We start from the raw sequence: 27,584 nt of genomic DNA on the forward strand, positions 1-27,584 counted from the left end.
AGAGTCTTCTCCAACACCACAGTTCAAAAGCATCAATTCTTCGGTGCTCAGCCTTCTTCACAGTCCAACTCTCACATCCATACATGACCACAGGAAAAACCATAGCCTTGCCTAGACGGATATTTGTTGGCAAAGTAATGTCTCTGCTTTACTACAATGCAATCTATAGATTCAGTGTGATCCCTATCAAATTACCAATGACATTTTTCACAGAACTAGAACAAAAAATTCCACAGTTTGTATGGAAACACAAAAAACCCTGAATAGCCAAAGCAGCCTTGAGAAAGAAGAATGGAGCTGGAGGAATCAACCTTCCTGACTTCAGATTATACTACAAAGCTATAGTCATCAAGGCACTATGGTACTGGCACAAAAACTGAAATATAGACCAATGGAACAAGATAGAAGGCCCAGAAATAAAATAGAAAGCCCATATATGCATACATATATGCACCTATGTGTACCTTATTTTCTACAAAAGAGGCAAGAATATACAATGGGGCAAAGACAGCTTCTTCAATAAATGGTGCTTGGGAAAACTGGACAGCTACATGTAAAAGAATGAAATTAGAACAATTTCTAATACCACACACAAAGATAAACTCAAAATGGATTAAAGACCTAAATGTAAGATCAGAAACTATAAAACACTTAGAGGAAAACATAGGCAGAACACTCCATGACATAAAGCAATATCCTCTATGACCCACTTCCTATAGTAACAGAAATAAGAAGTAAACAAGTGGGACCTGATTAAACTTAAAAGCTTTTGCACAGCAAAGAAAACTATTCAGTTCAGTTCAGTTCAGTTCAGTTCAGTCACTCAGTCATGTCTGACTCTTTGCGACCCCATGAATCACAGCACGCCAGGCCTCCCTGTCCATCACCAACTCCCGGAGGTCACTCAGACTCATGTCCATTGAGTCAGTGATGCCATCCAGCCATCTCATCCTCTGTCGTCCCCTTCTCCTCCTGCCCCCAATCCCTCCCAGCAACAGAGTCTTTTCCAATGAGTCAACTCTTCCCATGAGGTGGCCAAAGTACTGGAGTTGCAGCTTCATTCCTTCCATGAAGTGATGAGAACAGATGCCATGATCTTCCTTTTCTGAATGTTGAGCTTTAAGCTAACTTTTTCACTATCCTCTTTCACTTTCATCAAAAGGCTTTTTAGCTCCTCTTCACTTTCTGCCATAAGGGTGGTATCATTTGCATATCTGAGGTTATTAATATTTCCCCTGGCAATCTTGATTCCAGCTTGTGCTTCTTCCAGCCCAGCATTTCTGATGGTGTACTCTGCATAGAAGTTAAATAAGCAGGTGACAATATATAGCCTTTACATACTCCTTTTCCTATTTGGAACCAGTCTGTTGTTCCATGTCCAGTTCTAACTGTTGCTTCCTGACCTGCATACAAATTTCTCAAGAGGCAGGTCAGGTGGTCTGGTATTCCCATCTCTTTCAGAATTTTCCACAGTTTCTTGTGATCCACACAGTCAAAGACTTTGGCATAGTCAATAAAGCAGAAATAGATATTTTCCTGGGACTTTCTTGCATTAAGCAAGGCAAAAAGACAACACTCAGAATAGGAGAAAATAATAGCAAATGAAACAGCTGACAAAGGATTAATTTCCAAAATATACAAGCATCTCATACAGCTCAATACCAGAAAAACAAACAACCCAATCAAAAAGTGGGGAAAAGACCTAAACAGACTTTTCTCCAAAGAAGACATACAGATGGCTAACAAACACATGATAAGGTGCTCAACATCGCTCATTATTAGAGAAATGCAAATCAAAACTACAATGAGATATCACCTCACACGGGTCAGAATGGCTATCATCAAAAAGTCTACGAACAATAAATGCTGGAGAGGGTGTGGAGAAAAGGGAACTCTCTTGCACTGTTGGTGGGAATGTAAACTGATACAGTCACTATGGAAGATGGTATGGAGATTCCTTAAAAAACTAGGAATAAAGGTCACCAAATGACCCCACAATCCGAATTCTAGGCATATACCCTGAGGAAACCAAAATTGAAAAGGACACATGTATCCCATTGTCCATTGCAGCACTATTTGCAGTAGCTAGAATGTGGAAGCAAATGAGATGTCCACCAACAGATGAATGGGTAAAGTTGTGGTATATATACACAATGAAATATTACTCAGCCATAAAAAGAACACATTTGAGTCAGTTCTAACGAGGTGGATGAACCTAGAGCCTATTATACAGAGTGAAGTAAGTCAGAAAGAGAAAGATAAATATTATATTCTAATGCATATATACAGAATCTAAAAAAAAATGGTACTAAAGAATTTATTTACAAGGTAGCAATGGAGAAACAGACATAAATAATAGACTTATGGACATGGGGAAATGGGAAGAGAGGGGAGATATATGGAAAGAGTAACATGGAAACTTACATTACCATATGTAAAATAGATAGCCAATGGAAATTTGCTGTATGGCTCAGGAAACTCAAACAGGGGCTCTGTATCAACCTAGAAGGTGGGATGGAGAGGGAGATGGGAGGGGGGTTCAAAAGGGAGGGGAATATGTATGTCTATGGCTGATTCATGTTGAGGTTTGACAGAAAACAACAAAATTCTGTAAAGCAATTTATCCTTCAATTTAAAAATAAATTAATTAATTAAAAAAAAAAAAAGCAGACACAGACTCATAGACTCACTGGTAAGCACAAACTAGTGGTTACCAGTGCGGAGACAGATGGGCCAGGGTACGATAAGCAAAGGGGATTAAGAGGTACAAATTATAATGTATAAAATAAAAAGGCTAGAGACTTCCCTGATGGTCCAGTGGCTGAGAATCTGCATTGCAATGCAAGGGACACAGGTTGATCCCTGGTCAAGGAAGTAAGATCTCATGTCACAGAGCAGCTAAGCCTGTGTGCTGTAACTACTGAGCCCTTGAGCTCTGGAACCCAAGCAACCACAAGGAAAGATCCAACATGACACATCTAAGATGTGATGTGGCCAAATAAATAAATAAATAAATTTTTTTAATAAATCAATAAGCTATAAGGATATATCGAATAGCATAGGGAATACAATCAATATTTTATAACTTTAAATGGAGGAGTGTAATCTATAAAAATGAGTCACTATGTTACACCTACAACTAATATAATATTGGAAATTATCTCTCTGGAAAGATTATAGGCATTTTTATTTTCCTCTTTGTAAATTTTCTGTTATTTTCAAAAGTACATTTTTGTTGCTTCTTTAAAAAAAAAAAAAAAAAGAATAATACAAATCCCAGAGCACTTACTTGCAATGTTATAGAAGACAGCTAGAAATCGCAATTTCATTCTTTTCACCAAGCATATTCATCAGTGCTTATCAAAAAGAGTGAAAGAAAATTTATTTTTTGCATCCTGGAACCTATGATCAAAGTCGGCTGACAATAATGTGATGGATGTATGGATGTAAAGTAGAAACATATAGGAAAATGGACACTGGACATAGAAATCATGTCTGAAAAACATACCTCCACAAAACTCTCCCCTCTTGTTGGAGCTCTCCACATTCTTCAAAGGCCAGTTTAAGTTCCAAACTCCTTTATGAAGAACTTCTGGACCAAGCTACCCTGAATGATCTGCTTTCCCTTTTCCAAACTCCAGCTTCATTTTAAATCACTACAACTTGTTCAGTTCTTCACAAATTCTACCTAAGCTGTCTTCTCAATTAGATTAATTAGATGTTAAGCTTTTTGTAAGCAGGGAGGGCCAAGTTACACTTTCACTTCTGAGTAACTTCTTGCCTCCCTCTGCAGGCCCCTGTCGCAATGCTTCATATTACAAATAAATTATGTGTTAGCGTTAGTACTCATTGGTGAATCTTAGTGAAGTCTTCCATTAACACTGAGTTCTTGAAGAGGAGAGCTGCAAACTCAACAGGAAGGAAAGGATGTAAGAAGATCATCAGGATGAATTCTCACCATAGTTCTAATAAAGTGACTGCTTCAGTAGAGCAGGACCAAGAATAGAGGCCATCCACTTTGAAAAATCATTGCAGAGAGAGTACAGCTCTTTCCATTGGCAAGAAGGGCTGAATATTGTGGGAAGGTCTTAAGAGGCTTCTAGGACTGTGTGGCCTTCATGCAGAACCAACCCCTAGCACCCAGTCTGTAGGTGACAAAAATGAAGAGAGTAGCTTCAGATGGAAGGACTCCATCCATAGCAACTGGATTCCAGCTCTTTGACCTGAGTCACTCTAAGCAGAGTACCATAGAGGAATAGTCCTAAAGAAAGTCAAAGCTAAACTGTCAAGTAAGGTGTCCAGGATCATAAGTCTGGGTGAAGTTGCTAGTATTTAAAAACTCTAGACACTATGGCTAGGAAGGGCAGGAAACAAGAAATGAACCAAAAGAAGAGTCGTTCAGACAACTGAATTTCAGGGAAGGATGAGAGAGTCATTTCCTAGGCAGGTTGATAAGAAGTCTAGGGGTCCCCAAGGAGAGAGGGGTCTGGAATTCTCAAGGAGGAGGAAAGTACAAACTTTCTTTCCTCTATGTTCCAAGTAAGATGGTAGGTGTTGCAAGAGGGCATCAGAGGGCAGACACACTGAAACCATACTCACAGAAAACTAGTCAATCTAATCACACTAGGACCACAGCCTTGTCTAACTCAATGAAACTAAGCCATGCCTGTGGGGCAATCCAAGATGGGCGGGTCATGGTGGAGAGATCTGACAGATTGTGGTCCACTGGAGAAGGGAATGGCAAACCACTTCAGTATTCTTGCCTTGAGAACCCCATGAACAGTATAAAAAGGCAAAATGATAGGATACTGAAAGAGAAAATCTCCAGGTCAGTAGGTGCCCAATGTGCTACTGGAGATCAGTGGAGAAATAATTCCAGAAAGAATAAAGGGATGGAGCCAAAGCAAAAACAATACCCAGCTGTGGATGTGACTGGTGATAGAAGCAAGGTCCGATGCTGTAAAGAGCAATATTGCATAGGAACCTGGAATGTCAGGTCCATGAATCAAGGCAAATTGGAAGTGGTCAAACAAGAGATGGAAAGAGTGAATGTCGACATTCTAGGAATCAGGGAACTCAAATGGACTGGAATGGGCGAATTTAACTCAGATGACCATTATATCTACTACTGTGGGCAGGAATCCCTCAGAAGAAATGGAATAGCCACCATGGTCAACAAGAGAGTCCGAAATGCAGTACTTGGATGCAATCTCAAAAACGACAAAATGATCTCTGTTCGTTTCCAAGACAAACCATTCAATATCACAGTAATCCAAGTCTATGCCCCAACCATTAATGCTGAAGAAGCTGAAGTTGAACGGTTCTGTGAAGACCTACAAGACCTTTTAGAACTAACACCCCAAAAAGATGTCCTTTTCATTATAGGGGACTGGAATGCAAAAGTAGGAAGTCAAGAAACACCTGGAGTAACAGACAAATTTGGCCTTGGAATACGGAATGAAGCAGGGCAAAGACTAATAGAGTTTTGCCAAGAAAATGCACTGGTCATAGCAAACACCCTCTTTCAACAACACAAGAGCAGACTCTACACATGGACATCACCAGATGGTCAACACCGAAATCAGATTGATTATGTTCTTTGCAGCCAAAGATGGAGAAGCTCTATACAGTCAACAAAAACAAGAGCGGGAGCTGACTGTAGCTCAGATCATGAACTCCTTATTACCAAATTCAGACTTAAATTGAAGAAAGTAGGGAAAATCACTAGACCATTCAGGTATGACCTAAATCAAATCCCTATGATTATACAGTGGAAGTGAGAAAGAGATTTAAGGGCCTAGATCTGATAGATAGAGTGCTTGATGAACTATGGAATGAGGTTCGTGACATTGTACAGGAGACAGGGATCAAGACCGTCCCCATGGAAAAGAAATGCAGGAAAGCGAAATGGCTGTCTGGGGAGGCCTTACAAATAGCTGTGAAAAGAAGAGAAGTGAAAAGCAAAGGAGAAAAGGGAAAATATAAGCATCTGAATGCAGAGTTCCAAAGAATAGCAAGAAGAGATAAGAAAGCTTTCCTCAGCAATCAATGCAAAGAAATAGAGGGAAACAACAGAATGGGAAAGACTAGAGATCTCTTCAAGAAAATTAGATATACCAAGGGAATATTTCATGCAAAGATGGGCTTGATAAAGGACAGAAATGATATGGACCTAACAGAAGCAGAAGATATTAAGAAGAGGTGGCAAGAATACACAGAAGAACTTTACAAAAAAGATCTTCACGACCCAGATAATCATGATGGTGTGATCACTCACCTAGAGCCAGACATCCTGGAATGTGAAGTCAAGTGGGCCTTAGAAAGCATCACTATGAATAAAGCTAGTGGAGGTGATGGAATTCCAGTTGAGCTATTTCAAATCCTGAAAGATGATGCTGTGAAAGTGCTGCACTTAATATGCCAGCAAATTTGGAAAACTCAGCAGTGGCCAAAAGACTGGAAAAGGTCAGTTTTCATTCCAATCCCAAAGAAAGGCAGTGCCAAAGAATGCTCAAACTACCACACAATTGCACTCATCTCACATGCTAGTAAAGTAATGCTCAAAATTCTCCAAGCCAGGCTTCAGCAATACATGAACCATGAACTTCCAGATGTTCAAGCTGGTTTTAGAAAAGGCAGGGGAACCAGAGATCAAATTGCCAACATCCGCTGGATTATGGAAAAAGCAAGAGAGTTCCAGAAAAATATCTATTTCTGCTTTATTGACTATGCCAAAACCTTTGTGTGGATCACAATAAACTGTGGAAAATTCTTCAAGAGATGGGAATACCAGACCACCTGACCTGCCTCTGAGAAAACTATATGCAGGTCAGGAAGCAACAGTTAGAACTGGACATGGAACAACAGACTGGTTCCGAATGGGAAAAAGAGTACGTCAAAGCTGTATATTGTCACCTGCTTATTTAACTTCTATGCAGAGTACATCATGAGAAATGCTGGGCTGGATGAAGCACAAGCTGGAATCAAGATTGCTGGGAGAAATATCAATAACCTCAGATATGCAGATGACACCACCCTTATGACACAAAGTGAAGAGGAACTAAAAAGCCTCTTGATGAAGGTGAAAGAGAGAGTGAAAAAGTTGGCTTAAAGCTCAACATTCAGAAAACGAAGATGATGGCATCTGGTCCCATCACTTCATGGCAAATAGATGGAGAAACAGTGGAAACAGTGTCAGACTTCATTTTTCTGGGCTCCAAAATCACTGCAGATGGTGATTGCCGCCATGAAATTAAAAGACGCTTACTCCTTAGAAGGAAAGTTATGACCAACCTAGATAGCATATTGAAAAGCAGAGACATTACTTTGCCAACAAAGGTCCGTCTAGTCAAGGCTCTGGTTTTCCAGTGGTCATGTATGGATGTGAGAGTTGGACTGTGAAGAAAGCTGAGCACCAAAGAATTGATGCTTTTGAACAGTGGTGTTGGAGAAGGCTCTTGAGAGTCCCTTGGACTGCAAGAAGATCCAACCAGTCCATTCTAAAGGAGATCAGTTCTGGGTGTTCTTTGGAAGGACTGATGCTAAAGCTGAAACTCCAATACTTTCGCCACCTCATGCAAAGTGTTGACTCATTGGAAAAGACTCTGATGCTGGGAGGGATTGGGGGCAGGAGAAGAAGGGGATGACAGAGGATGAGATGGCTGGATGGCATTACCGAGTTGATGGACAAGAGTTTGGGTGAACTCTGGGAGTTGATGATGGACAGGGAGGCCTGGCATGCTGCAATTCATGGGCTTGCAAAGAGTCGGACACGAGTGAGGAACTGAACTGAACTGACTGTATCCTGCCTTAGGACAGTCTCTGGATTAAACCTTCTGGCTAATTCTGTTATCTTAAAATGTAAATTATGGAAGTAGGTCTGGTGAGGTCTTTACCACCTCCAGACATTCTTTGGATTCATTGGAGAATATATAACTCCATTGCTAACACTAGCAAGTGGGTACTCTTTCTACTCACTTCTGATGTCTATGTCAGAAGCTTTCTCTATCTCCTTTACACTTTAATAAAACTTTATTACACAAAAGCTCTGAGCAATCAAGCCTCATCTCTGGTCCTGGATTGAATTCTTCTCCTCTGGAGGTCAAGAATCCCAGCGTCTTTGCATGGTTCAGCAACAACCTTTCAAGGAGATTCAGGAAAACAAACAAAAACAGGTGTTTACTAGTCAAAACAACTACATATGCCATGGAAGTATCACATTAAGCTTAAATGCTGAAATTGGGCTCTAGGAGAATTGAAGAGGGAACAGGGTAGAAAAGGAGTTGGGAGTTTGGAGAGGGCTCAACATGAGGCTGGGCCACTGGATCAAAGTTCCTAGGCCTGAAATACAAAGTTCTTCCAATACCTTCTACCTAATCCAGGTTCTGGTACACCTGCTCTCTTTCTTTTGTTTCCTACATTTCTTTATAACCAAGAGCTATCAATTTGCTTGTGTTGTATGAACCCAATCACTGTTGGAAATTTAAGAGAATAAAGAGAAAGCTTTTCTGATTTCCATCGTTCAAGGTCACAAGCTTTTAAAAGAAAATGCTTTTAAAAAAATGAGAATTTCAACAGGATTATGCTTGTATTTGCACACTCCAGTATCCTTGGCTGGAGAATGCTGTGGATGGGGAGCCTGGTGTGCTGCTGTCCATAGGGTCGCACAGAGTCGGACGTGACTGAAGCGACTTAGCAGCAAGAGCAGAAGCATGCTTGTATTTCTTCACTGAAAAAGCTGAGAAAAGAAATGCATGTGTTTCTTTTTCTTTTATGGCTGTTTATTGATCAAAGTTCAGCTCCTATTCCACTAAAAATAAAGTCAGCTGTCCTGACATCTTTATCACTTGCAGGCTCTGCAACTGACCCACAGTGAACCAGTTAGTGAGTGCAGGTGGAGAATTGGAAGAGAAGGGGTGTAGGTTTATAAAAGTGTCTCTTGGACTTAAACTAGCATCAGGCTACAATAAAATGTTAATGAAAACGCATTAGAAGTAACAGGACAGTAATAATTAACCACATGAAATGACATTGAGTTATTTAAAACAGTGCCCACCCTGATCCAACATTACACTTGCACAGAGAGAATAAGTCAGATGGAAAAGACCTCAAAGCACTGCTGAAGGTCAAGGTCCTAGGGTAAACCGCAGAAGGCAAAGAATTCTAGAGGATAGTGCGGAACATCTGCATGAGGTCAGATCTGGGAAGGTTACAGAAAGCACATTTCCTTGGATCCTGGCTTCAAATCCTTGTTCAGATGCCCCCAAAAGAGAAGTGTTTGGAGGATGATCAGAGTAACACAGGCTCTGCTGAATATGTAGAGGATTTACTTTTTAGTAAAGTTCACCAAAATAATAGGAGTAAGTTGATGATTAGAGTTTTTTCCCATCACTGTGCATTTCTATGTTTATCCACCACCATACTGCACACAGCACTGACTTTTCATACTTTGAGAAACAGATTTTTGAAATCGTCTTATTTGAAGTGAAGGCATGAAATGAAATTCTTTTGTAGCACAGATGAGAAAAGTAAGATGGTCTTTCAAAGGCACTCATGCCCTGGTCTGTCACATTAGAGTTCAAGAGTTCAGAACGCTTCATATAAAAAAGTGACATTTGTTTTCCTAACCACAGGAGGAAAAATCCTAAAGATGTGAAACTGTCCCCAGGGATGCCAAGTACTGGTAAGGCAACACAGCAATACACATAATGCAAAAAGCAAGGTAAATTTAGTGATGGACGAACATCAAACATTTTCTAGCTCTGTTTCAATTTAGATACTTACTCAAAGCATGTCGAAATGATATAAACCTCGTGAGCCTACATAATTGAGCTTAATTGTTTTTTATTGAGCAGTTTTTCCTCACAGCATTCACTCTGTCTGTCTGTGTCTTCTTTTCTCGCCAGTCTTTGCTTCTCTGTATATAAATCTGGAAAGTAAAAGTCAAGGACTACACAAATATGAAAACAAACATTTGCAAAGTTTATAAATATGGTTCTGCTACATGAAAGTGGGATTCAATTTACATTTGGCCACTTTTTCTACACCATTGTATTAAACCCATTTCTCCTCATGCCTCACAAGATGGGGAACATGCCAAAAAAAAATCTCAATTGTCTTCCCAGGACACTTTGGGGGTAACAAGAAAATATAAGTCATTATATTTGATAAAATAATACTTCCTTTTCAAATTTTTCAAGGTTTAATTTGCTTATTTTTCCAATATTACAGTCATATGTATAAGAACACATATCCATGCCCCTGTTAAGAGTAATGTAAAGGACAGAAGTGGAGAAGGAAATGGCACCCCACTCCAGTATTGTTGCCTGGAAAATCCCATGGACACAGGAGCCTGGTGGGCTACAGTCCATGGAGTCACAAAGAGTCGGGCATGATTTAGCAGCAAAATGATGAAAGGACAGAATATTTGAAATCAGCTAGCTCCCTGAGATCTCAAACTTGCCACTTAGCTTCTTTATAGTAAAGTGTTCCCTTCAGTACATTTGGAAAAATATTAACCATCAGATGCCCTTGAAGTTAAAATAAGAATGTAGAAATGCTACAACCTGAAAGTCAACCTGGAAAGTTTTGAAGCAAGTTGTTATGCCAAATTGAAATATAAAGACAGAGAGTCTCAAGGATTTGCCCTAGAATCATAGTCCCCAGAAAAACTAGACAAAATCCTCCAAGCTTTTGAACTTCTAATCCTGGGCCCTTATTCAATACCTGATGCCAATGTTTTGAAATGTGCCACATGAATTATTTACTCAGCATAGTTCACTTACTAGAAATTACCTACCAAGAACAGAATCAGAAACAGAAGGAAGAAAGGAAAAGGGAAATCAAAAAGCAAGTCTCTGAACAACTCAAAACCAAGATTCTAATTTCATGCACATTTCTTAAAAGAGAACCCCTAAAGCCTTCCCTAAGACTATTTACCCTTACTTTATATAGAAATCTAACAACATTAATTATATAGTTTGCCCACTCAGACTAATTAGAAAATAGAAAAGGAACTCCTAAACACAGGGAACTTAGAGAAGATATTCACTATTCTTTGACAGCTGGGGCAAAGCTGAGGCTCAGATGTGGATGATTTTAGGTGATGCCATCTCTGGTATCTAACAGAATTCCAAGATTTCAATTGTATAAAAGTATGTCATAGGAAGAACAAAGGCTCTCACATAATTGCAGATTATGTGAAATGTGAAAGAGAACAAGAGTGGATGGTCACAGAATTAAAATTGCATGGGATCCTTGCATGAAAAAAACTCTATTCTTTTGAAAGGAAGTTTAGAAACAGAACATGATGTGTTGATAAGAAGCAGTTACTCTGGGGTAGGACATGAGAACTGCATCTAATTCCTCCCATTCTATCCCTGAAAGGTTATAAATTCAGAAGTCCTAGCATCTCTGCTATAGGAATACCAGGAGATGGCTGCTAGTTAAAGTCAGAAAGGTAAGACCCTGAGATCCAGAGGCCCATGAACCTGCAAGGTACTTAGAGCAGTAATAGTGGAGAGACCATCCCAAGGAGATTTATATCACCTATTGTTTTCTCTGCTGATTTGAATACTTCAGAAGAGTGTGGTGTTTGCCTATTTTGTTTACTGTGTAGCCCAAGTCTATAGGAAAGTGCCTGGTGAGTAGTAGGTATTTAATAAATGATGATTTTGATGGATGAATCAATTAACAGGAAGAACAGGCAATGAGTAGACCCACAGCAGACAATCAGCACAAGAGAAAGTGACAGCAGCTGGAGCAGTGAGATGAAGAAGCTGGGAGGAGCATGATGATATCTAAAACATCCCTCTCTTGAGGGAAAGAGCTGAGATCAGTTGACAGTCTCAGCTGACAAGTGGGAAATACTGATTCAGCAGACTTGGATACAGATGGTTAGAATGACCTCATTTAAGATCTACTACCTTGTGGGATTCAGGGGACATTCAGGTTATAATTACAAACAGCATTATGCATATCAAATATTCTTAAGGCTTTACTTCATAAACATTGAATTTTTAAAAAATATTCTTGATGCTACATAGATTATAGAGCATAGAAAATATCTATTGTGCTCGTGTTGCTTTGGAAAAATCTGCGATGTATTTTAGAGCTATTTTCTTCAAAAGTACCTAAAATATAAAGATAGTAAGCCTAGGTTTTGTTTATACCACCTTCTGTAAATATATCAACCATGTACGGTAGAGCAGGGGCAATGCAGAACCGCAGAATCAGTTCTCTGCCTCAGTCATGTCAGAGACGATGCCTCTTGATTCGAGAGGAACAGCAGTCTGGCACCAGAGCTGAGCATCAACACAGGAAATGCACACCACAATTAAGCACATTCAGCCCAGAGACACCTAGAATGAAATTCTCAGGAAAGAAAACATGCTTAACAGTCAGACTCAGGGCACCCAGGAAGGATGAAATGGGAGATAACTTCAAGATATTGTCAGAAAATCGTAAAGGTAAAGGCAAAACAGCTGTAAACAGTGCATTCTAGTAGCTTCCAATGGCCCAAACTAGAACAATTTGAGCAAAAAATAATGATGGGATTGGATAATATGTGAAAGAATAAAATTGACATTCATAAGTCCACACTGATATAAATAGATGACTGATTAAATAAATAAAAGACAGTAAATACATATTCTAAGAGAATTTAAAATACCAAATGTAAAAAGAATGAGGAAAATAGAAAACCACCATTAGAACACCACAATATAATTGCTGCAGGCAAGATTCATGGATGAATGCTAAAATTAGTGGGTGAAACTTTTAGGAGAAACAGGATGTTTGAATAGCCTCAATGTGACTCCCTCAAAATATATATTAATTACTATGGTGGTTTTAACATACATCCAAAAATTCTTTGATACTCCTCTCTCCAGATGTGGAGCTTAATTTCTCTCCCCTTGAGTGTGATCTGAACTTAGTGACTTATTTTCAAAGAATAGAGTATGGAAAGGAAAAAAAGTAGAAACTTCACATTGGAGAAAGCTGACAAACACCATTTTCACAACATTTGTTGCTGTTCAGTTGCTAAGTTGTGTACAACTCTCTGTGACCCCAAGAACTGCCGCACATCAGGCTTTCCTATCCTTCACCATCTCTTGGGGTTTGCTCAAACTCATGTCCATTGAGTTGGTGATGCCATCCAACCATCTCATCCTCTGTCACCCCCTTCTCCTCCTGCCCTCAATCTTTCCCAGCATCAGGGTCTTTTCCAGTGAACTGACTCTTTGCATTGGGTAGTCAAAGTACTGGAGCTTCAGCATCAGTCCTTCCAATGACCATTCAGGGTTTATTTCCTTTAGAGTTGTCTGGTTTGATCTCCTTGCTCTCCAAGGTCAACATTACCAGTGATGAGCCATGTTTCCATGTGAGGAGGGCACTTCACTTCTGGTATTCTTTCCTAAAATACATTACCTCAGTCTAACCGTGAGAAAACATCAATCAGACTCAAATTAAGGGGCATTTTATGAAATATTTTTTAAAAACATCAAGGTCATTAAAAGGAAGGGAAGACTGAGAAACTGACACAGATTAGAAGAAGCTAAGGAGACAAGAGTAGTAAATACAATTTGGTATCCTGGTTAGGATCCTAGAGCAGGAAAAGGGACATTAGTGGAACAACTGGTGTAATCTGAATAAAGTTTATAGTTTAGCTAATAGTTTAACATCAATGTTAGCTTTGTTCATTTTGATAAATATAGCATGGTTACTTAAGATGTTAACATTAGAGGAAGCTGGGTAAAGGGTATATGGAAACTCATTCTACTGTCTAAAACTTTTATGTAATTCTGAAATTATTCCAAAATTAAATGAGTATATTATAATAAAAAAGATTTAAAAATAAATGCCAGGAAGCAGGATAAAAAATAAAAATCATTCATGTAGAAAAATACATTAAAATAGGTAATTAATAAGAACCTACTGTGTAGCACAGAAAACCCTGCTCAATGCTCTATGGTGACCTCAATGGGAAAGACTCCAAAACAGCGGGCGGGAGGGGGGATATATGTAAACATTATAGCGATTCACTTTGCTATACAGCAGAAACTAACGCAGTATTGTTAAGCAACTATACTCAATAACAAAAAATTTTTAAAAAGAAAAAATAAATAGGCTCAGCTCTAACATTAGAGAATTGAGGTTGAGAAATCTCAGATAAATTCTCAGGCTCTTGGCTTTTTGTTGCCAAATTAATTATGTTCTGAACAAAGGCTCGGACAGGCTAGAGAGTGGGTCATAAGTCTGCTAAACCCTTATTATATGCCTATAATGCTGAGAAAGGGCTTCCCTGGTTGCTTTGTGGTAAAGAATCTGCCTGCCAAGCAGGAGACGTGGGTTCAACCTTGGGGTCAGGAAGATCCCCTGGCAAAGGAACTGGCATCCCACTCCAGCATTCTTGCTTTGGAAACCCCATGGACAGAGGAGCCTGGCAGCCTTCAGTCTATGGGTTCACAAAAAGAGTCAGACATGACTTAGTGACTAAACATAGCAATGCTGAGAGAAGAAGCTAACATCCAACTGATCTACAACTGATTTAGAGTGTTCTCTTACCTAGCTCATTTGTCACCCGAAAGAATGATAAAGTGAAAAGATCACATTATTTAGAAATACAAAAATTGGGTTCAAGTCCGAACTCTCAGTAGGCTTTCCTGATAGCTCAGTTGGTAAAGAATCTGCCTGCAATGCAGAAGACCCCGGTTCAATTCCTGGGTCAGGAAGATCCCCTGGAGAAGGGATAGGCCACCCACTCTGGTATTCTTGGGCTTCCCTTGTGGCTCAGCTGGTAAAGAATCCACCTGTAATGTGGGAAACCTGGGCTCCATCCCTGGGTTGGGAAGATCCCCTGGAGAAGGGAAAGTCTACCCACTCCAGTAAGCTATTTAGTTAAGTCAACAGACTTAAAACACTATCTATGTTTTTCTCATCTGCAAAACAGAGATAAGAATAATAATGTCTATTTTATTTACTTCTAAAGGTTTGAGGAACCTTTAAAGAAACCATGTAAGTCAAAAGACTTGGCAAAATACACCAAATATAGTCCTACAGAACCTTCTGCACTCTCTAAAAAGATTAAATTATAAACCATATACTTTTAATGATCAACATATTCTAGTCACATTATGGGATATGGGAAAGTTTCTCATAATAAAGAGATTAATTAAATATAAATTCTTCCTTTTCATGATGCCTAAAACAGAGAGCTTTCTAAACTGGGTTCCAAGTAGACTAGAAGATACAAGTTACATTGACATTCAGCTCATTTCCTGGGATTTCATCATCTCAGTGTATAACAGGCAAAACGATAAGTACTCTTCATTGCCTCACCTGTAAACATAGAGATTGGTAAGTGATCTGCAAAAATCTTTCCAGTTCAAGAATTTTTAGGATGTCTATATTATTCCAAAGGAGCAATAATTCAAGGCAATGCTTCCCAGGTTTACAGTTGGGGTATAGGAAAAGAAATTTATACCATCTGTAAGCTTGCTGTAGTTTTCAACACATTACCCATAAAAAAAAAAATAGTCTGTGTAGTGAACATCTTAACAATGAACACACCCCAAAGAGATCCTAAACCCAATAATCTTTTTATCATAAATTACAGTTTCCTGCTCAGATTTTTGGAGAACTATCGTCCACAGTGGTCAACTACCAACTGTCAATATTCTAACCAACTATTGAGCCAGGATAAAAAAATGTCAGTGCGTTTGTTCTTGTCTCAGATATTACAGCTGAATTCAGTGCATTCAAAAATTCCATTTACTTAATTGAGTATGTGTGTGAGTATATGTTTTCTTCATATTCAGGTCAGTGCAGTCACTCAGTCGTGTCCGACTCTTTGCGACCCCGTGAATCGCAGCACACCAGGCCTCCCTGTCCATCACAAACTCCCAGAGTTCACTCAGACTCACGTCCATTGAGTCAGTGATGCCATCAAGCCATCTCATCCTCTGTCGTCCCCTTCTCCTTCTGTCCACAATCCCTCCCAGCATCAGAGTCTTTTACAATGAGTCAACTCTTCGCATGAGGTGGCCAAAGTATTGGAGTTTCAGCTTTAGCATCATTCCTTCCAAAGAAATCCCAGGGCTGATCTCCTTCAGAATGGACTGGTTGGATCTCCTTGCAGTCCAACGGACTCTCAAGAGTCTTCTCCAACACCACAGTTCAAAAGCATCAATTCTTCAGTGCTCAGCCTTCTTCACAGTCCAACTCTCACATCCATACATGACCACTGGAAAAACCATAGCCTTGACTAGACGGACCTTAGTTGGCACAATAATGTTTCTGCTTTTCAATATGCTATCTAGGTTGGTCATAACTTTCCTTCCAAGGAGGAAACGTCTTTTAATTTCATGGCTGCAATCACCATCTGCAGTGATTTTGGAGCCCAAAAAGATAAAGTCTGACACTGTTTCCACTGTTTCCCCATCTATTTGCCATGAAGTGATGGGACCAGATGCCATGATCTTCCTTTTCTGAATGTTGAGCTTTAAGCCAACTTTTTCACTCTCCTCTTTCACTTTCATCAAGAGGCTTTTGAGTTCCTCTTCACTTTCTGCCATAAGGGTAGTGTCATCTGCATATCTGAGGTTATTGATATTTCTCCCAGCAATCTTGATTCCAGCTTGTGCTTCTTCCAGCCCAGCATTTCTCATGATGTACTCGGCATATAAGTTAAATAAGCAGGTGACAAACACAGCCTTGACTTACTCCTTTTCCTATTTGGAACCAGTCTGTTGTTCCATGTCCAGTTCTAACTGTTGCTTCCTGACCTGCATACAAATTCTTCAAGAGGCAGGTCAGGTGGTCTGGTATTCCCATCTCTTGAAGAATTTTCCACAGTTTCCTGTGATCCACACAGTCAAAGGCTTTGGCATAGTCAATAAAGCAGGAGTAGATGTTTTTCTGGAACTCTCTTGTTTTTTGATGATCTAGCAGATTTTGGCAATTGGATCTCTGGTTTCTCTGCCTTTTCTAAAACCAGCTTGAACATCAGGAAGTTCACGGTTCACATATTGTTGAAGCCTGGCTTGGAGAATTTTGAGCATTACTTTACTAGCATGTGAGATGAGTGCAATTGTGAGGTAGTTTGAGCATTCTTTGGCATTGCCTTTCTTTGGGTTTGGAATGAAAACTGACCTTTTCCAGTCCTGTGGCCACTGCTGAGTTTTCCAAATTTGCTGGCATATTGAGTGCAGCACTTTCACAGCATCATCTTTCAGGATTGGGAATAGCTCAACTGGAATTCCATCACCTCCACTAGCTTTGTTCATAGTGATGCTTTCTAAGGCCCACTTGACTTCACATTCCAGGATGTCTGGCTCTAGGTGAGTGATCACACCATCATGATTATCTTGGTCGTGAAGATCTTTTTTGTACAGTTCTTCTGTGTATTCTTGCCACCTCTTCTTAATATCTTCTGCTTCTGTTAGGTCCATATCATTTCTGTCCTTTATCGAGCCCATCTTTGCATGAAATGTTCCCTTGGTATCTCTAATTTTCTTGAAGAGATCTCTAGTCTTTCCCAATCTGTTGTTTTCCTCTTTTTCTTTGCATTAATCACTGAGGAAGGCTTTTTTCTTCATATTAAGGCCTCCAAATTAGGTGAAATTCTTATTAACTGTCTTCAGGGATATAAAATTGCCTGCTGTTGCTGCTGCTAAGTCACTTCAGTTGTGTCCAACTCGGTGCGACCCAATAGACAGCAGCCCACCAGGCTCCCCCGTCCCTGGGATTCTCCAGGCAAGAATACTGGAGTGGGTTGCCATTTCCTTCTCCAATGCGTGAAAGTGATGTCCCTCAGTCGTGTCCGACTCTTCGTGACCCCATGGACTGCAGCCTACCAGGCTTCTCCGTCCATGGGATTTTCTAGGCAAGAGTACTGGAGTGGGGTTCTCTGATAAAATTGCCTATCTGATTCCTAATAGGCAAAACTCAAAACAATCAACTCATTTTTTTTTCCAACTTTGACTACTTCATAAGAAAGGAACTTGTAATAAATCTAATCCAAATAAATCTGTTACATATCAGTCCAAAATAATTACCCAAGCCCAGCTCAAACTCAGTTCAATTGACCAATTCTTTTATCTCTGTGATGTTTACACAAATCTTATCACAATCAGTACTCAGGGTTTGGCTTGAAGGCTGCCAAAAGAATAATAATTTTTTAAAGGTAAAAATTCATATTTGACTCCACTTTTACCAGCTCTGAAGTGCTAAAAAGAACCTTCGGAATACATGACTAGATGTTGACTTCTGTTTTGTGAGTTAAGAACCATTTAACTTGTAAGAGAGTCTTTCTACTCTGTTCAGACTACCTCAGAGGTATGTATCCCTGTAAATAGTCATAGCTACGGCCACTTTTTGGCATGGTAAAAATAAAAGTATCAGATGGGGCATCTCCAATCCATCAACCTTAGGGAGCATTTCAATTCATGTAAATTCATGAGTTTGGGTCTATTCCTCACTTAAGCCAGATATACTTTAGAATTCATGTTTTTCAGATTTGGAAAAGGTATTAAGAATTGTATATGGAGCACCATCCCCAGGGAAGTCAGGAAACACACAATCAGTTATATGATTATGACTTCAGCCACATTCAGTAGAATAAAGACTACTAATAGCTTCAAGTCAATTCAGGACAAGTTTTGTAATAAAATGAATTATGAAAACAACTCACTTTCTAGAATTTTTTGGATTTGGAAATTGGGACTCATGATTGTGGACCTGTAGTGGAATTAGGATTTGAGTGTAAGAAAGGAAGAAGGAAAGAAAAATCAGTTTGTTTTAGTTTCTTCCTGTCTAGAAAAGAAAAGATATCTCCATTTTCAATAGTTGAATCTTTTGAGGGTTGATCCTCTGTAACTGAGACATCAGCTTCTCTACCTTCAAAAGGATCCTTGCAAGTAGATAGCAAGCATCTGTGCTTCCAATGTAGACCCTACTGTAATTTACTGCTTCCAAACTCCATCCAATTTCTTTTATGATGTTCACAGTTTCAGAAGACAGCTCTGCTCAGACCTGAAATAGCAGCCCACCTGGCTCCATTTATCCCCTTTTCATATTAAGGACAATGTAACCCAAAACCTTTATCTTCAACCTTTAAAGATTTCACACAGGCCATTTGGGAAATTTATTGTCATCTTATAGAGATTTGTCTTTTTCATTCAGTGTACCCTACTACAAAAACCAGCTCGGTACCTGTCGGCCATCTGGTGTCTGTGTACATACCAGGCCAGAATTTCCAGATTTCCTTCTTTGAGTTTGCTCTGTAGAAGACAAATCCGATTAGGTGAAAAATAGTGCTGGAAGATTTACAAGCCATTATTCTGAGCACAGATGACAGTTTCTTTAATAAGAGTTCCCAGTCTAAATAAGCTTTGAACTTCAGATCTGCCTGGGTGCTGGGGTTTGTTTGCAATAGTCTTGTAGTCAACATGACGACACCTTTGGCTGAGACCCAGATATTTTTAATCAGCAAAGCTGTAGTGTATGAAACCAGATTCAAATGGCCCTTCCTTTTTCCATGTCAGAAATTTCCAGGAACCTAACCTAGTGATTTTAGGACAGAATAAATAAAAGTAAACCAAAGTTTATTCTATCATTACAGTCAGCATCTGCTAGCAACTTGAAATCTAGCAGATTCTTCTAACAATAAATAAGGAAATATTTATTTTGGGGGAATATATAAGGTTATATGATGGTGATAGAGGGGGAGAGTCCAGGTTCTTATCAAGCCATGTTATTATTTCCTCCTGGTCACTGTTTCTCATTTCTACCTGTATATCAGTATTTTTGAAGAAACTCTAAAAAATATCAGTGCCTCACTTCACAACAGAAAGTAAACCAGACACTCTAGGTGTGGGTTTCAGGACTCTTTACTTTTTAAAGTTTTCTTGGTGATTCAAATGTGTTGCCGATTTTGATAACAGCTACTCTGAGCCTGAAACTCCAGTACTTTGGCCACCTCATGCGAAGAGTTGACTCATTGGAAAAGACTCTGATGCTGGGAGGGATTGGGGGCAGGAGGAGAAGGGGACGACAGAGGATGAGATGGCTGGATGGCATCACTGACTCGATGGACGTGAGTCTGGGTGAACTCCGGAGTTGGTGATGAACAGGGAGGCCTGGCGTGCTGCGATTCATGGGGTCGCAAAGAGTCAGACACGACTGAGCGACTGAACTGAACTGAACTGAACTCTGAACCATTCATTCATTCAATTACTCAACAAGTGTGTATTGACTACCAACCATGTCCTAGGACTATTCTGAACACTGGAGATTTGGAGAAAAAAAAAAAAAAAGGCTGGAGGACTATCAGCAAAGGTCACAGCTGATGTTTGAACAGAGTGCAGGACCTGGGTCATATAGAACCTTGAAGAACTTTGGATTTTATTCAAGGTGCAATGGAAGGCCATGGATGGGGTGGGAGGGGAGAGGGTTAAGCACGGAAGTGACATGATCTGATTTACATTTTTAAAAGATCACTTTGGCCACCCCCTTGGAGAATATCATTAAAATGATGAGGTTTGAAGACAAAACAAACCATGAGTTTGGGGAACACAACAATAGAAACTATTAGACACTTGCTTTTATTATTGCCTTTGTCTCAGGCCAACAGAGTGGTACGCCTGCTGTTTTAGAGTTATCATTCCTCTGGGCCATACTCCTGCACTAGCCCATTCAGTGAGCTCCCAGTATTTGGAGGAGACTACACATGACTTCCTTAGCTACTAGACAGAACTCACTTTCAGAGCACGGCTCACATTTCTCATCTTGATTGTGCATGACTGACTGCTTCCCAGCCCAAGCGTTCACTCAGTAATAGGAGGATAAAAAGAATCTAAGAGATAACTCTCCCCAGCTGAGGCTTTATATGCTCATAGACTAACAATTTCTCCTTGCCAAATATTGTTCAGATTATATGTTCATTAAATGACGTCACAACAGCATCATCTTTCTAATTTTTGCAAAATGGAGTTAAATGTTTACTCCACTTTACTATACCCTTAAAAGCACTTTAAATTTTAATTATTTAAAATAAATGCTTAAAATATGTATTATTGTGATCATAAGAGTAACCCTCCTGCCTAGCTTGATTCTATTTTCATCCTATTTATATAGAATGCTTACTAAGCAAAATATCCATGCAAACTGATTTTAGCTGGCTGCCCAGTGAGTATACATTTACTTACATTTATTTATTATTTTTATCATTCATTAATTTATGCTTTAATTTATGAATAAGTAAGGAAAAAGTCAATATGTTATGGAATGTGAGCCAAAATACCTCCTTTTAAGCATGGTGCCAAAACCACTAGCTATTCGTTTGTCTGGGTCTCAGTCAAGTATTCATTCCACTTTGTAGAGCCCTCAGCTTTTTTTTCTGACACCTTAAAAGACAAAAAATAACAGATTAAAAGCAAAAAATGTACGTAAGGCTAAAACAGCAGACACAAACTCTAAGCATACAGGTGTACAGCTACAGGGTAAGGGAAATAGCGGGGGAAAGGGCATTGGAGAAAGCGTTCTGAAAGAGAATGTAGAGCAGTGCAGACAAATGAGATTTCCAACAGAAGAATGAGATTTCTGATTTCACAGTTATGTACAAGAGAATCCCTATAGTCCTGCATTTCCGTTGTGAGTCAGAACATAATGTTTCAATTCTTAAAAATATTAGCTTGTCTTTTCATCTGACGCCACCCATTGATAAGACTACTAAGGGAATTAATGGAATTATTCTTATTTCCTGAGTTTTTTGTCCCCTCTCAAAGGGTCAAGTTCCCTGAGGATGGTAATAAATGAACCATGATACAGCAGTTTGTGGAAATTTTTACTTGACCTGTAACTTAGCTTTATAAATAATTCTAAACAGTCATAAAATGACTATGTTTGAAGGATAATTGCTCATTGAGGTAGCAAATAAACTCTCTCCGTGCAATTCAGCAAGAATATAATATCTAAAAAAGACTTTCATCTAAAATTATGGTTTCTAGATATCATTTTTGTATGCTTGGCTAATTCTATAACTTTATATTTTTAGAAAGTATACATTTTGAATATTTTAAAGGAAGAGGAAAAAATAGTTACTTTAGTGATCCAGGATTTTTTATTTTATTTTTTATGAGAAAACATAGGGAGAGGACCCAGGGAAAGAATTATTGAACTGGAAGATAAATCTAAAATTTTATAGTATAGCTCAGAGAGTTAAAAGCAGGGAGCTATAAGAGATTCAGTTATGTGGAAGCTATGCTGAGAAAGCAAAATATATATATATATATATGTATGCACACAAACATAAAATAAGAATCATAGAAGAAAGATGACTTGATAATTTAATATCTGAAGCAGGACATATTAAAGCATGAGATGAAAGAGGCAATGAGAAAATTAAAATTGTAATCTTTAAACATGTATTTATTAACCTATAAATTGAAGCGAAGTGAAAGTTGCTCAGTCGTGTCCGACTCTGCGACCCCATAGACTATACAGTCCATGGAATCCTCCAGACCAGAATACTGGAGTGGGCAGCCTTTCCCTTCTCCAGGGGATCCTCCCAACCCATGGATCGAACCCAGGTCTCCCACATTGCAGGCGGATTCTTTACCAGCTGAGCCACAAGGGAAACTCAAAATTGGTTTCCCTTTAATTATTGATCTACAAAATAGTATTCTCGCCTGGAAAATCCCATGGACGGAGGAACCTGGTGGGCTACAGTCCATGGGGTCGCAAAGAGTCGGACACGACAGAGCGACTTCACTTTCACTTTCTCTTTGAGGGGATATGTTCAGAGAACTCTCATCCTGATTCTTTTCCCTCCACTTCCCTTCCATGCTCCCTCTATGGCAATCATTTTCATTAGTTTTTATTTTATCCTTTGGTCTCCTTTTCCACAAATGAGTGAATATGATTACATATCCCTATATCTCCTTATTTCTTATACACAGACGTATGATATTGCAACACACATTGCTTTTCCCTTAACAAGATAGCCTAGAAATCAATTCATAGCCAGGAATCAGCTCACAGAGATCTTCCTCATTCTTTCCTTACAGCTGCATAGTACCTCATAAGTGGACCATAGTTTATTTAACTCATCTTCTTTATTTGGACCCCCAGTCTTTGCTATTGCAGATAACACCAACACATAAGCTTTGTGCATGCCATTTCATTTGTGGAGGTGGAACTACAAGGTAGATTTCTAAATGTTGAGACTACAAGATCAATGGTTAATCAGAGATATAGCTTTGTCAGATATTTCTAAATTCCCATCTGCAGAGGTTAGACATTTTTGCAAGCCTACAGCATTATAGGAGAAGGCAATGGCACCCCACTCCAGTACTGTTGCCCGGAAAATCCAATGGATGGAGGAGCCTGGTGGGCTGCAGTCCATGGGGTCCTTAAGAATCAGACACGACTGAGTGACTTCACTTTCACTTTCCACTTTCATGCATTGGAGAAGGAAATGGCAACCCACTCCAGTGTTCTTGCCTGGAGAATCCCATGGACAGAGAAGCCTGGTAGGCTGCAGTCCATGGGGTTGCACAGAGTCGGACACGACTGAAGCAACTTGGCAGCAGCAACAGCATTATATAAAAGGGCTTATTTTTTATAGTGCTGCCAACAAAACACATCATTAAAGCTTTCAGATATTTGTCAACCTGCAAGGTGAGGAATGATTTCTTAGAGCAGTTTAATTTATAGTTCTCTTATTTTCAGTTATTTATTTTTCTTTTTCTATAAACTGTCTTCATGTTTTTGCCCACTTTTCTATTGGATGCTTGATCTTTTTCCTCTTGATTGTAAATAGCTCTTTACATATAATGGAAATTCGCACTTTTCAGTTCAGTTCATTCAGTCTCTCAGTTGTGTCCAACTCTTTGTGACCCCATGGACTGCAGCATGCCAGGCCTCCCTGTCCATCACCAACTCCCAGAGTTTGCTCAAACTCATGTCCTTTGAGTCAGTGATGCCATCCAACCATCTCATCCTCTGTCATCCCCTTCTCCTCCTGCCTTCAGTCTTTCCCAGAATCAGGGTCTTTTCCAATGAGTCAGCCCTTCACATAAGATGGCCAAAGTATTGGAGTTTCAGCTTCAACATCAGTCTTTCCAATGAACACTCAGGACTGATCTCTTTTAGGATGGACTGGTTGGATCTCCTTGCAGTCCAAGGGACTCTCAAGAGTCTTCTCCAACACCACAGTTCAAAAGCATCAATTCTTTAGCACTCAGCTTTCTTTAGAGTCCAATTTTCACAACCATACATGACTACTGGAAAAACCATAGCCTTGACTAGACGGACCTTTGTTGGCAAAGTAATGTCTCTGCTTTTTAATATGCTGTCTAGGTTGGTCATAACTTTCCTTCCAAGGAGTTAAGCCAACTTTTTCACTCTCCTCTTTCACTTTCATCAAGAGGCTCTTTAGTTCTTCACTTTCTTCTATAAGGGTGGTGTCATCTGCATATTTGAGGTTATTGATATTTTTCCCAGCAATAGCACTTTTAAGTTGTAAATATTTTCTCCAGCTTTTTCTTCATCTTTTGACTTTAATAGTGGCTCACTTTTTTATACTACTTCTTACATAGACAACAGTATGGGTATATCTCGGGCCAAAATTCTTTACTTTTATGTAAAAACTCGATGTATTAATTTTTACTGCTTCTGTATTTTATGAAATAGTTTTTAAAATTTTCTTTACTTCTAGATTATTAAAGAATAGAATGGTTCTTTTTGCTGCTTATGTTTTCTTTTTTAAGGTTCACTTAGAATTATTATGGTATAGTGTGAAGTGAAGATACACTTTTATTCTTTATCAAGTGCTGTCCAATTGCTCCAACAGAATTTACTAAAACTCATTTTTCCCCATAGTGATTTGAGATGCCACCTTTACCAAAAACTAGTCAGATAGACTTCAGGGTGTTTGTGGAATTTCTATTCTATTTGTATCATATTATCTATTGTTTTAATTATTACTCTTCATTTTGCTGCATACTTATTTTTTGCATATGAATTTTAGACTAATTCATCTAGCTCTGAAAAAAATGCTTTTTGATATTCATATTCAGATTGCATTAAATGTGCATACTAATGAGGTAATTGACATAATTATGATATTGAATCTTCTACTCCAAGAACAAGAGTTATCTATTTTTTCAAGCCTCATTTGTGCTTTTCAAGCATTTTCAAGTTTTCTTCATACAGATTTTAAACATTTTATGTGAAATTTTATCCTTAAGTATTATATCTTTTTTGTTTCTATTATAAATGCAATCTTTCCCTCTATCTTTTAACCCCATTTGATATTGTTATTGTTTAGTTTCTAAGTGGTATCCATCTCTTTTGCAATCCCATGGACTGTAACCTTCCAGATTCTCTGTCTGTGGGATTTCCCCAGGCAAGAATACTTGAGTAGGTTGCCATTTCCTTCTCTAGGGTATCTTCCTCATCCAAGGATCAAACCCGTGTCTCCTGCATTGTAGGTGATTTCTGTACCACTGAGCCACCTGGGGAGCCCGTTTAACCACATTTTGGTAATATGAAGACTAATGGTTTCTCTATTCTCACATTTTATAGTCTGTTTCCTCTGCAAATTCTGTTACTGAGTATGTTAGCTTTAGCATTGATTTTCTTGAGTTTCTTCATTAAGTAAGATATTGAATTGAGGGAACCAGCTAAGGGAATATCTTCAGACTTCTATCTTATTATGTTCTCTTTTTTCAGGAAAGGGCATTTAACTTTACTCAAGGAGTTTTTTTGGTGTCTATGGAGATAATTATATGATTTTTCTCATTATTCCCTTTGTAGATTAAATATTTGTGTACTACATATATTCATGCATAGATTTATGTGTGTGTCTCTCATTAACTTGATCAAAAGCACACACATACACACACAATGGAAATGACCAAATTAAATATCAGAGTCGGATCTGTCTGAATCAAGCACTAACAGAAAACATCTCCTTCTCCAGATGGGAGAGAAAGCGGGGATTACAGCAGCTACGTTTCCAAGCGTAAAACTTTATTTTAAAAGGTAGCTGTAAAAATTATTAAGTAAAATTAATAAACAATATATGCTTTTTGATAAATAATTTTGTATGTATACAATGGAGAACTATAAAGCAATGAAAAGTAATCATCTACAACTACACTAAAAAGTGTGACTACATTTTATAAACATAACATGGAGTGATAAAAGGCAGACGCAAAGTAGTATATGTTAAATTCCATTTATATCGAGTACAAAAAAGGGGAAAATGAAGTATGCTTTTAGAAGTCACTAATAGCATCACCCTCACACTGATGACTCAAAAGGAGCAGAAAAGGGGCTTCTGAATTAATGGAAGTAGTGGAGTAAAGTTCTGTGTCCCAATCTGAGTACTAGGGTGTTCAGTTTCTGAAAATTCTTTGAGCTGTACACTTACTGATTTTTTTTTCTTTCAACTGTCTTTAATTAGCTGTGAACCTTAGGGCTTTCCATGTAGTAACAGAATCAGAGAGGGCAGGAGAAATAGAAACCTACCATTTGAGCTCTTGGGATAAAGTAGCATTTACTGGAAACCATTCTGAGAATCTGGATAAAAGATGCTGTAAGTTTTTCTTGGCTAACAAAGTACTTAAAAGGTAGAGACTTAAAAGAGCAATGCTGCTGCTGCTAAGTCACTTCAGTCGTGTCCGACTCTGTGTGACCCCATCGACGGCAGCCTACCAGGCTCCCCTGTCCCTGGGATTCTCCAGGCAAGAACACTGGAGTGGGTTGCCATTCCCTTCTCCAATGCATGAAAGTGAAAAGTGAAAGTAAAGACGCTCAGTCGTATCTGACCCTCAGCGACCCCATGGACTGCAGCCTTCCTACATCTATGGGATTTTCCAGGCAAGAGTACCGGAGTGGGGTGCCATTGCCTTCTCCGAAAAGAGCAATGAATCATTATTATATAATTTCTTTGGGCTAGAAATTGGCGAAAGCCTAAGCTAGGTAGTTCTGGTTCAAGATCTCTCATCAAGAGAGTTAAGTTTGAATGCAATAGTCATCTAAAGGCAGGATGGGGCTGAGGGATCTGCTTCTAAGAAGGTTCACTCACAGACTATTGGTGAGAGGCCTCAGTTCCTCACCACACAGATGTCTCCAGAGGGATGCTTGAGTGTCCTCACAATCTAGCACCTGGATTCTTCCATATAGTAGTTCAGGGCAAGGAGGAAGTCACAGTGCTTTTTACAATCTGCTTTCAGAAGTCACACACTATCACTTCTACAGCTTTCTATTCATTAGAGTGAGTCACTACATCCCCACAATCAAGGGCAGCAGAACTGGACTTTACATTTGGAGAAAGGGGTAGTAGAGAATTTGTAGACTTGCTTTAAAAGCCTCACACTTGTAGGGACTTTGGGAAGGTAATAGAGACAACTGCCATATTTAAAGTGGATGACCAACAAGGACCTACTGTGTAGCCCTATGCTCAGTGGGCTCTGCTCAATGGCATGAGGTAGCCTGGATGGGAGGGGAGTTTGGGGGAGAATGGATAGTGTATCTGTATGGCCGAGTCCCTTCACTGTTCACCTGAAACTACCACA

This window comes from Bos taurus, chromosome 5 (assembly GCF_002263795.3).
Source record: "Bos taurus isolate L1 Dominette 01449 registration number 42190680 breed Hereford chromosome 5, ARS-UCD2.0, whole genome shotgun sequence".
NCBI classification, from domain to species: Eukaryota; Metazoa; Chordata; class Mammalia; order Artiodactyla; family Bovidae; genus Bos; species Bos taurus.